We start from the raw sequence: 12,186 nt of genomic DNA on the forward strand, positions 1-12,186 counted from the left end.
TCGTTTATTGTTTCCTTTCTGTTTAGAGTACCTCCTTTTGCCTCTTTTCCATATAGTTCTGTTGGTAATACAGTTTGCTGGTTTTCCTTCATTTGAGAATGTCTAGAGTTCTTTTTCGTTCTTGAAGGATATTATTGCTAGGTATAGGATTCTGGAGTAACAGTTCTTTTCTCTCAGCACCTGAAAAGTTTGTGTGTCACTTTCTTCTGGTCACTATGTTCTAATGAGAAGTTGGTTGTCATCTGAATTGTTTTTCAAGATTTTTTGTCTTTAGTTTTCAAAAGTTTAATCATGATATGTCTTGAGATTGCTTTGGGTTTATCCTATTTGGTGTTTGCTGGACTTCTTGAAGCTGTGGGTTTATGTCTCTGACCAATTTGGGAAGTTTTTAGCCATTGTCTTTTTGAGTACTTTTTTAGTCCTACTGTCGTTCTCTTTTTCTGGGACTTTATGACATAAATGTCAGATCTTTTTTTTTTTTTTTTTTTTTTTGAGACGGAGTCTGTCTCGCTCTGTCGCCCAGGCTGGAGTGCAGTGGCCGGATCTCAGCTCACTGCAAGCTCCGCCTCCCGGGTTCACGCCATTTTCCTGCCTCAGCCTCCCGAGTAGCTGGGACTACAGGCGCCCGCCACCTCGCCCGGCTAGTTTTTTGTAGTTTTAGTAGAGACGGGGTTTCACTGTGTTCACCAGGATGGTCTCGATCTCCTGACCTCGTGATCCACCCGTCTCGGCCTCCCAAAGTGCTGGGATTACAGGCTTGAGCCACCGCGCCCGGCAGATCTTTTTTTTTGAGATGGAGTTTCACTGTTGTTGCCCAGGCTGGAGTGCAATGGCGTGATCTCGGCTCACCGTAACCTCTGCCTCCCAGGTTCAAGTGATTCTCCTGCCTCAGCCTCCCAAGTAGCTGGGATTATAGGCATGCACCACCACGCCCAGCTAATTTTGTATATTTAGTAGAGATGAGGTTTCACCATGTTGGTCAGGCTGGTCTTGAACTTCCGACCTCAGGTGATCCACCCACCTTGGCCTCCCAAAGTTCTGAGATTACAGGTGTGAGCCATTGTGCCCAGCTGATCTTTTATTACAGGTCCATGGGATTCTGTTTTTTTTTTTATTTTCTAGTCTTTTATATTTTTATTTTTTAGAGGGTCTCACTATGTTACTCAGGCTGGTCTTGAACCCCTGGGCTCAAGTGATTCTCACACCTTAGCCTCCAGAGTAGCTGAGACTGCAGGCACATGCCACCATGCCCTGCCTCAGTCATTCTTGTCTCTGTTGTCCAAACTGGCTAATTTCTGTCGTCTACCTTCCAGTTCACTGATCGTTTCCTTGGCCTCCATTACTATTTTCACTGTAACTTCCATTCTGCTATTGAGTATATCCAACTGAGTTATTTATTTTTTTTTTTTTGAGACAGGGTCTCTTGCCCAGGCTGGAGTGTAGTGGTGTGATCACAGCTCACTTCAACCTCTGCCTCCCAGGCTCAAGAAATCCTCCCACATCAGCCTCCTGAGTAGCTGGGACTACAGGCGCATGCCACCATGTCTGGCGAATTTCTTTTTTGTATTTTTGGTAGAGACGGGAGTTTTACCAAGTTGCCCAGGCTGGTCTTGAACTCCTGAGCTCAAGTGATCTGCCTACCTCAGCTTCTCTAAAGTGTTGGAATTACAGGTGTGAGCCACTGCCCCCAGCCCAACTGAGCTTTTTAATTCGGTTATTGTATTTTTTAAGTTCTAAAATTAGTTTTTGGTTCTTTTTTTTGAGACAGAGTCTGGCTCTTTTGCCCAGGCTGGAGTGTAGTAGTGTTATCACGGCTCACTACAACCTCCACTCCCTGGGTTCAAGTGATCCTTATGTCTCAGCCTCCTGAGGAGCTGGGATTACAGGCGTCTGCCACCATGCCAGGCTAATTTCTTTTTTTTTGAGATGGAGTATCGCTCTGTCCTCCAGGCTGGAATTCAGTGGCATGAGCTCAGCTCACTGCAACCTCTGCCTCCTGGGTTCAAGTGATTCTCCTGCCTCAGCCTCCCAAAGTGCTGAGATTACAGGCGCGAGTCACCGCACCTGGCTGCTAATTTTGTATTTTTAGTAGAGACGGGATTTTGCCATGTTGGCCAGGCTGGTTTCAAACTCCTGGCCTCAAGTGATCTGCCTGCCTCGGCCTCCCAATGTGCTGGGATTAGTCATGAGACACTATGCCTGGCCTTGGGTCTTTTTTTATACCTTCTATTTTTTTGTCAATACTTTCTTTATTTAGACTTCTTGTTTTTTATTCCACACATGCTCTTAATTGCTGCTGGTAGCACTTTTCTGATGGCTGCTCTAAAATCTTTGTTACACAGTTTCAGCATGTCTGTCACTTGGTGTTCGCATCTGTTAATTGTCTTTTTTCATTCGTATTGAGATTTCACTGGTCTTTAGTGTGGCAAGTGGTTTCTGATTGGAATCTGGACTTTTGGATATCGTGTGTGAGATTCTGGGTATCATTTAGGTCTTCTGATTTTGCTGGCTTCTCAGGACTCTGGCAGGGAAAGTGGTGGTGCTGGGGCTCGTTTCTGCTAGGTAAGGGTAGAAGTCTAGATTCTCCACAGGGCCTGTGTGTACCACGTAAGGTGGTCCTTGTTACCCATGGGTGGAAGTGCTCCCTCCATTTCCTCCACTGACGCCAAGGAAAAATAGCATCATTCTCATTGGGTGATAGTGAAATTCCTGACTCCACCAGGCTGCCTCTGATACCACTGCAATGGAGAGGGGAGGGGCGCTTCTTTACTGCTGGGTTGGGGGTAGAAGTCCAGATTTCACTCTCCACTGACTCTGGCAGTTGCTTCTTACTGCTGAGTGAGGGTGAAAGTCCCAGCTCCCTATTTGGCCTTCTGTGAAAGCACCCCATCAGGTTTGGGGTGCCTCATTATAGCCTGGCAAGCCAGGAAGTACAGGCTCACCACTCAGCCTTTACTCATGCAGCGAAAATGTGGCGGAAACATGGGCTGCGGCTTTCCTGCCTGTGTGGCTGGAGTAAGGCAGTTATTGTCTAAATATTTTCTCACTCACTAGGTTGCCCTTTTCTTAGTCCTTTGACTAGGGAGAACTGACGTTTGTTGGAGCTTTTTTTGTCTTTGCCCACTGGCATTTTTGGGTCGCTGCTTCTCCAGCTACAAATCTGGAATAATAAGGCAAAAAGAATGCCCAAGGAAGCCACCACCATGATGTTCCTCAGGTCCTGAGGTCCCTTGCTAGTCTGCCTTCTCTCTACCTTTTAGAGTCTTCTCATTTATTATTATTTTTTTTTTGAGACGGAATCTCGCTCTGTCGCCCAGGCTGGAGTGCAGTGGTGTGATCTTGGCTCACTGCAAACTCCGCCTTCTGGGTTCACGCCATTCTTCTGCCTCAGCCTCCTGAGTAGCTGGGACTACAGGCATCCGCCACCATGCCTGGCTGATTTTTTGCATTTTTAGTAGAGACGGTTTCACCATGTTAGCCAGGATGGTCTCTATCTCCTGACCTCATGATCCACCCATCTCAGCCTCCCGAAGTGCTAGGATTGCAGGTGTGAGCCACCGTGCCTGGCCAGAGTCTTCTCATTTTTGTTTGTATGTAACATCCAGGGGTTTTAGTTGTGGGTAGTAGAAGGAGTATAATAATCCACCCTAGTGGAAGTGGAAGTGACAACGATATGTTTTGATACTTTTTTTTCCTTGAGATAGGGTCTTGCTCTGTCATCCAGGCTAGAGTGCAGTGGTACAACCACGGCTCACTGTAACCTCCATCTCCTGGGCTCAAGAGATCCTCCTACCTTAGCCTCCTGAGTAGCCAGGACTGCAGGCATGTGCCACCATGCCCAGCTGTTTTTTTCTTTATTTTTGTAGCAATGGGATCTCCCTATGTTGCCAGGTCTGGTCTCTAACTCTAGGGTACAAGTAATCCTTCTGCCTTGGCCTCTTGAAGTTCTGGGATTACAGGCATGAGTCACGGCGTCTGGCCTTGATACATTTGTTTTTTCTTTCCCACTGAATACCAGAAGAATATGATGAATTTTCTGTTGACTTTCCCATCTAGGTGGACTTTTAGTAACCTCTAGAGTCCTCAGTTTACTTCTGTCACCCATGTGTTCACATGGGGATGGATGTGGTAGCCTTTTGCTCGGTTTCTTCGGCTTTTGTCAGTGATGTTTGTCATTCATCTGTTCAGTTGTTTATTGAGAACCTATTGTGCTGGGGCTGGTGAGGCCTAGGAGGATGCCCTGTAGGAGTGCATGTGTAGCATCAGATGTTTTTTATCTATGCTATGTTATTTGATCTTTGCAGCCTTGGAAATCAGCAGTTATAATCTCTCACAGATGAGGAAACAGACCCACAGAGATGAAGGAACTTTTCCAAGGTAGTTCCGCCAAATGTTTCCTTGAAGGTGGTTGTGCAACTATTTACTTCCAAGAATGTTTTCTGTAAAAGTGATTAGGGGACTTGAGTGTTGGCCAAATATGATGGAAACTGGGCCAGGTGCCGTGTCACGCCTATAATCCCAGCACTTTGGGAGGCCGAGGCGGGTGGATCACCTGAAGTCGGGAGTTTAAGACCAGCCTGACCAACATAGTGAAGCCCTGTCTCTACTAAAAATACAAAATTAGCCAGGCATGGTGGCGCACGCCTGTAATCCCAGCTACTTGGGAGGCTGAGGCAGGAGAATTGCTTGAACCTGGGAGGCAGAGGTTGCAGTCAGTCAAGATGGCGCCATTGTACTCCAGCCTGGGTGACAAGAGCAAAACTCCGTCCCAAAAAAAAAAAAAAAAATTGACTTGCCCCTCTCCACTCAATCTTTACTGAGTACATATTTGAGTGATGCTGTGCCAGCCATTGTGGATGTGGTGGTAACCAGTGCAGGCATGACTGTGTTCCCATGGCACTTGCAGACTGCCCTCATGTGCTCTTTGACTGGTGGGTCAGTTGGGTAGATTGCAACAAAAGAGCCAGTCTCTTTTTTTCCCAGTTTCAGTAATCGAATCCACATAGATCATACTACATTAAATGAATGTTTTAGAGGCCGGGCGCGGTGGCTCACGCCTGTAATCCCAGCACTTTGGGAGGCCGAGGTGGGTGGATCTCCTGAGGTCAGGAGAATCGCTTGAACCTGGGAGGTGGAGGTTGCGGTGAAGCCCAGATCGTGTGCCATTGCACTCCAACCTGGGCAACAGGAGCAAAACTCCGTCAAATAAATGAATGAATGAATGAATGAATGTTTTAGTATGGAGATGAGTGCTACAAAAGGCTCAGTTTTTGTATGGAACAGGTAGTAAAATAACACAGTCAAGGCTTAGGATTTTAGTCTGTGAGTTTAAGGTATTGTGAGTGGGCCAGGCTTGGTGGCTCACGCCTGTAATCCCAGCACTTTGGGAAGCTGAGGTTGGAAGATCATTTGAGCCCAGGAGTTTAGGAACAGTCTGGGCAACATGGTGAAACCCCGTCTCTACCAAAATTACAAAAATTAGCTGGGTGTGGTGGCATGTGCCTGTAGTCCCAGCTACTCAGGAGGCTGAGGTGGGAGGATCACTAGAGCCTGGTAGGTGGAGGTTGCAGTGAGGTGAGATCACACCTCTGCACTCCAGCCTGGGTGACAGCCAGACCCCATATCAAAACAACAACAACAAAAAATAAATAAAAAATAAAAAGTAAAAAGGTATTGTGAGCAAGAGCTCTGTCGACATGGCATCGACACAGTAAAGTCAGTTCTGGCTGTCTCGTATCCCATAGCTATGTGATGGTGATTTTCTTGTATTCTGATGTCCTGATAAACACATTCACCCAGACTTCGAGCAGAAGATGGCAGTTTCTGGCTCAGCCACATGCGAATTTTGATCTGATTATTTCTAGTTCCCCCCTCCAAGTTTTTCATTTGGCAGCTAACTTTAGAAAATAGCTGTAATCAATTTATAAGTCAGACTGGGGCTGACTTTTATCAGTCAGGAAGGTATTAAATTAGCAGTCCAAGACATGAGCTTCCACTTGTGCCTTAGCCAGTCTTTGTGAGAACCTTGATCAAGGGTATCTCTCCAAGCCTCAGTTTCCTGGGGAAAACACCTGCTTGGCTTACCTTACAGGGTTAATAAGCATCAAAGAACTTACTGAAGGACTTTGTAAATTAAGTACCATTATGTAGAATGGTGGTGGTTTATTTATTTATTTTTTGAGACAGGGTCTCCCTCTGTCTCTCAGGCTGGAGTGCAGTGGTGCGATCTCAGCTCACTACAACCTCCGCCTCCTGGATTCAAGCGATTCTCCTACCTCAGCCTCCTAAATAGCTGGGATTACAGACGTGCGCCACCATGCCCAGCTAATTTTTGTAGTTTTGGTAGAGATGGGGTTTCACCATATTGGTAAGGCTCGTCTCGAACTCCTGACCTCAAGTGATCTGCCCGCCTCGACCTCCCAAACAGAGTGTTGGGATTATAGGCATGAGCCACCACGTTTAGTGGCTAGTGGCTTTAGAATCCTGAAGTTATTGATGAAGAGGTCTGTCTAAGTGCAGAGCTATTGTTTTGGTGTTATTTGACAATGAGCAGTTGTTTTGACTAGAAGGGATCATCTGAGAAAGTGATGCTTTTGTAAGGAACAGAACTTGCTTGAATAAGTTGTTTGAAATTGTTTTCTCAGAATAACTGAGTGAATAGGAAACAAAAGAATAGCTGAGGCCCTGTGTCTTGTTCTTTCTCACCCACGATGTAAATTAACTCATTATCGTACAATCAGGATCAAGTTGCTTTAGAATTCCTCTGTGACTGTCAGTGCATGAAACAAAATGACACATCAGAAACCATCCTGGCCGGGCGCGGTGGCTCAAGCCTGTAATCCCAGCACTTCGGGAGGCCGAGACGGGCGGATCATGAGGTCAGGAGATCGAGACCATCCTGGCTAATACGGTGAAACCCCGTCTCTACTAAAAAATACAAAAAACTAGCCGGGCGAAGTGGCGGGTGCCTGTAGTCCCAGCTACTCGGGAGGCTGAGGCAGGAGAATGGCGTGAACCCGAGAGGAGGAGCTTGCAGTGAGCTAAGATCCGGCCACTGCACTCCAGCCTGGGTGACAGAGCAAGACTCCGTCTCAAAAAAAAAAAAAAAAAAAAAAAGAAACCATCCTGATTCATTTTGGAATCAGAGGGGAATGCAAAGTATCTGATTAAGTTTTATGGAGTATCCAGAAACTCCCATTGCTGTGCAGGTAATGATTTTGTTTATTTTTTATTTTACTTATTTATTTTTTTTGAGAGAGTCTTGCTGTTGTCGCCTGGGCTGGAGTGCAATGGCACGATCTCAGCTCACTGCAACCTTTACCTCCCGGGTTCTAGCAATTCTCCTGCCTTAGCCTCCCGATTAGCTGAGATTACAGGCGCCTGCCACCATGCCTGGCTAATTTTTTTGTATTTTTAGTAGAGACAGGGTTTCACCATGTTGACCAGGCTGGTCTCAAACTCCTGACCTCAGGTGATCCACCCGCCTTGGCCTCCCAGGGTGCTGGGATTACAAGTGTGAGCCACCATACCCGGCCATGATTTTAGTTATCTTAAGGGCATTGTGTTTTGCAGAGGTTGGTAGAATTGAAATATTATTCTAAGAATTGGCAAACCTCCACAGATCCCAGATGGAAAAGACTTCCTTAGAGGATAACTAACAGGTCAGTTATTTGGCACCAATTTTGTCTGCAAAGCCAATCTTGAATTTCAGGGAGGAACTAATAATCTATGTGATGCCAACTCTTTTGAAGACTCTGCCCCATTGTTCTGTCTGAAATTTTTTTCTCTTGAGAATTTTTTTTTTTTTTTTTTGAGACGGAGTTTTGCTCTTGTTGCCCAGGCTGCTGATGGCACAATCTCAGCTCACCGCAACCTCCGCCTCTTGGGTTCAAGTGATTCTCCCTCCTCAGCCTCCCGAGTAGCTGGGATTACAGGCATGTGCCACCACGCCCGGCTAATTTTTTTGTGTTTTTAGTAGAGACGGGGTTTCTCCATGTTGGTCAGGCTGGCCCCGAACTCCCGACCTCAGGTGAGGTCAGGCCTCGGCCTCCCAAAGTGCTGGGATTACAGGCGTGAGCCACTGCTCCTGGCCACTCTCTTGATAATTTTTTAAAAATGATTTTGATTTTTTTTGTAAGGACGAATTCAAAGTTATGTGAATACTAAATCTTAAATCTTGGGATATTTATCAAATGTTATTAAAATATTCCCTGTTTATGATGCTCCCTCTTTTCCCTAAGGACAAATATTCTGTCTTACACACACACACATAGATAAATATATTTTGCTGACTTTGCTGTTGTTGACCTGAACAGTCCTGCTCCCATGAAGGTTTATCATCTTTTCCTTGGAAATATAAATTAAATTCCTTATAGATAGGACCAGACCAATAAATGTTTACTTATGTGTGTCTGAGATTGTTTGTTTAGTTGAGACAGGGTCTTTCTCTGTTGCCCAGGCAGGAGTGCAGTGGTGCAATTATAGCTCACTGCAGCCTTGACCTTCTGGGCCCAAGCGTTTCTCCCACCTCAGCGCCCAACCACAGGCATGCACTACCATACCCAGCTGATTTTTTTTTTTTTTTTTGGAGACGGAGCCTTGCTCTGTCCCCCAGGCTGGAGTGTGGTGGTGCAATCCAGTATCTGCCTACTGCAACCTCTGCCTCCCGGGTTCAAGCGATTCTCCTGCCTCAGCCTCCTGAGTAGCTGGGACTATAGGTACGTGTCACCACACCCAGCTAATTTTTTTATTTTTAGTAAGAGATGGAGTTTGACCATGTCGGCCAAGATGGTCTCGCTCTCTTGACCTTGCGATCCGTCCACCTCGGCCTCCCAAAGTGCTGGGATTACAGACGTGAGTCACTGTGCCCAGGCCAGTTAATTTTTTTTTATTTTTATAGAGTCGAGGTCTCCCTGTGTTGCCCAGGCTGGTCTCAAACCCCTGGGCTCAAGCCATTCTCCTGCCTTTATCTCGAAGTGCTGGGATTACAGGTGTGAGCCATCACCCAGCTTCAAAAAGTATCTTGAAAAATAGAATGATTTAAGCATGAATTTTTTGTTTGTTCATTCGTTTTTCAGTAGAGATGGGGTTTCACCATATTGGCCAGGCTGGTCTTGAACTCTTTGTCCTAAGTGATCTGCCCGCCTCAGCCTCCCAAAGTGCTGGGATTACAGGCGTGAGCTGCCGTGCCCAGCCAAATTTAAATTTTTTGAAATAATTGCTAACACTGTAGCAAAGCTTTCCTTAGTTGTGTAGTGCATACAGGAAACCTGGTTGATGTGAAATTTCTAACAGCTCATAAGAGTCTACATACTAATAGTATTTAGTATTTTCTAGTGCCCTGCTCTTCACATGTCATGTAAATGCCTTGGCTGTATCTAGTATAGATAGTACTAGTGGGATTCAGTATAACCCCTGATTTTTGTTTGTTTTTAGTAATTCTTGTGAGCAGTTAGATAAGAACTTGCTTTGAATTTTTGGTGCTGGTAAGCCAAGACTGTGAGAACTTGTTGGATTCTTAAACACTTGAACATTTACCATGCGTTAGGTGTTGAGGATGGAAGAAAGAGTAAGACTCAGCATGGCCCCCAGGAATCAGGTCCAGTGAGGGATGCTCTGTGGCCAGGGACCTAATGAGATAAAGTATAAGGTGGCAAGGAGGAGGGAATAGGTTAAAAGTAAAAAGATGGAAAAATAATATACTGTGATAACATTAGTTCTTTAAAAAAAAAAAAATCTGGAGTGGCTGTATTAATATCAGACAAATCAGAGAAAATAATTTTGCCACAGTTGAAGGTCTTTTCCTTATGATAAAGGGGTCAGTTCTTCAAGAGGACAAAACAGTTCTAAACATTTATAAACTAAATGACAGCACTTCAAAGCATATGAAGCAAAAACTGATAACTGCAAGGAGAAATAGATATATCCATAATGATAGTCAGTGATTCCATTATTCTTCTCTTAGTAATTGATAGAATAAGAAGACTGAAAATCATTAAGGATGCGGGAGACTTGAACAACCCTGTCAACTTGCTGGATCTGACTGACAGTCATAGCACACCATTCAGGGAGAGCAGAATGTATGTTCTTTTTTAGTGTAAACACTTACAAAGATCATATTCTTGTGAGCCATAAAATAAGCCCCAAATTTAAAATTATGCAAGCCATACAAAATATATTCTCTGACCACACTGGAATTAAGAATAATTCTAGTAACAGAAGTATCTTTGGAAATGTCCTGAATATTTAGTAACTAAATAACATACTTTTAGATAACCCATAGGTCAAAGAAGAAGTCAAAAGTGAAATTACAAAGTATTTAGAACCAAATGAAAATGAAGACACAGCACAGTGGCTTACGCCTGTAATCCCAGCACTTTGGGAGACCAAGGCCGGCGGATTACCTGAGGTCAGGAATTCGAGACCAGCTTGGCCAACATGAGATGAAACCCCATCTCTACTAAAAATACAAAATTAGCCGGGCATGGTGGCACACACGGGAGGCTGAGACAGGAGAAATCACTTGATCCGGAGGCGGAGGCTGCAGCGAGCCAAGATCACGCCACCGCACTAGCCAAGATCACGCCACTGCTCTCCAGCCTGGGCGACAGAGCAAGACTGCATCTCAAAAACAAAACAAAACAAAACAAAAAAAGCCAGCTGCAGAGGGAAGAAGCTCCTGCAAGAGGCCACAGAGCCAGTGGATGGGAGGCCTTGAAGCCAGCGATAACCCACTCTGCCGAGCTGCTGCTTTTGCATCGCGCCAAGGACGCTCATGAGGACCATGATACTTCCACTGAGAATGCAGATGAGTCCAACCATGACCCTCAGTTTGAGCCAATAGTTTCTCTCCCTGAGCAAGAAATTAAAATGCTGGGGGGGCCAGGCGCGGTGGCTGAAGCCTGTAATCCCAGCACTTTGGGAGGCCGAGACAGGCGGATCATGAGGTCAGGAGATTGAGACCATCCTGGCTAACACGGTGAAACCCCGTCTCTACTAAAAAAAAAAAACTAGCCGGGCGAGGTGGCGGGCGTCTGTAGTCCCAGCTACTCAGGAGGCTGAGGCAGGAGAATGGCGTAAACCCAGGAGGCGAAGCTTGCAGTGAGCTGAGATCCGGCCACTGCACTCCAGCCTGGTCGACAGAGCGAGACTCCATCTCAAAAAAAAAAAAAAAAAAAATGCTGGGGGAAGATGAAGAAGAACTTTTAAAAATGTGAATGAAACTGTTCTGATTTGCCTCAGAGAAGGATCTCCCAAAATGGAAGGAGTGAGGCATCGGCGACATCAAGCTCCTGAAGCACAAGGAGAAAGGGACCATCCGCCTCCTCATGCAGAGGGACAAGACCGTGAAGATCTGTGCTAACCGCTACTTCACGCTGATGATGGAGCTGAAGCTCAATGTGGGTAGTGACCATGCCTGGGTCTGGAACACCCACACCAGCTTCGCCAACAAGTGCCCCAAGCCAGAGCTGCTGGCCATCCGCTTCCTGAATGTTGAGAATGCACAGAAATTCAAAACAAAGTTTGAAGAATACAAGAAAAAGATCAGAGAGAAAAGAAAGGATCAGGCAAAAATGATCATGCCGAAAAAGTGGCAGAAGAGCTAAAAGCTCTTTCAGTGGAGGAGGAGACCAAGGAGGATACTGACGGAGAAGCAATAAATCATCTTATTTTATTTCCTTTTCTTCCCTTTCCTTTCCTTTTCAGATTTTACCCTGCCCCTCCTTTCGGTGTGTTTTTATTCTGTTTCATTTTTACAAGGGATGTTATATAAAGAACTGAATTCAACAGTCAAAAAAGAAAAAGATTAAAGCATGAATCAATGAAATAGAAAACAAAAACCAGAAAAAAGCTAAAAAACTGACTCTTTGAGACAATCAATAAAATTGATAAACCTTTATCCAGACTGGTTAGGAGAAAACAAGACACAAATTACCGTACTACTGTACCAAGTGTTGTTGAAGATGTGGAGGGACTGGATCTCTGATGCTCTGCTCATGGGCCTGTAATATGGTATAACCACTTTGGAAAACAGTGTGGCCTTTTTTTTTTTTTTGAGATGGAGTCTTGCTCTGTCACCCAGGCTGGAGTGCAGTGGCACTATCTCCACTCACTGCAAGCTCTGCCTCCTGGGTTCACGCCATTCTCCTGCCTCAGCCTCCTGAGTAGCTGGAATTGCAGGTGCCC

At 45.3% G+C, this 12,186-nt stretch overlaps 1 protein-coding gene and 1 pseudogene across 16 annotated transcripts in view; both read left to right on the forward strand.

The window, feature by feature from the left end:
- The window catches only part of PRPSAP2 (phosphoribosyl pyrophosphate synthetase associated protein 2), a 78,542-nt gene that overhangs the window by 44,412 nt on the left and 21,944 nt on the right, over positions 1 to 12,186 (forward strand). The window lies entirely within an intron of this gene.
- Positions 11,042 to 11,804, forward strand: LOC106993917 (ran-specific GTPase-activating protein pseudogene; annotated as a pseudogene).

Source organism: Macaca mulatta, chromosome 16 (genome assembly GCF_049350105.2).
Source record: "Macaca mulatta isolate MMU2019108-1 chromosome 16, T2T-MMU8v2.0, whole genome shotgun sequence".
NCBI lineage: Eukaryota > Metazoa > Chordata > Mammalia > Primates > Cercopithecidae > Macaca > Macaca mulatta.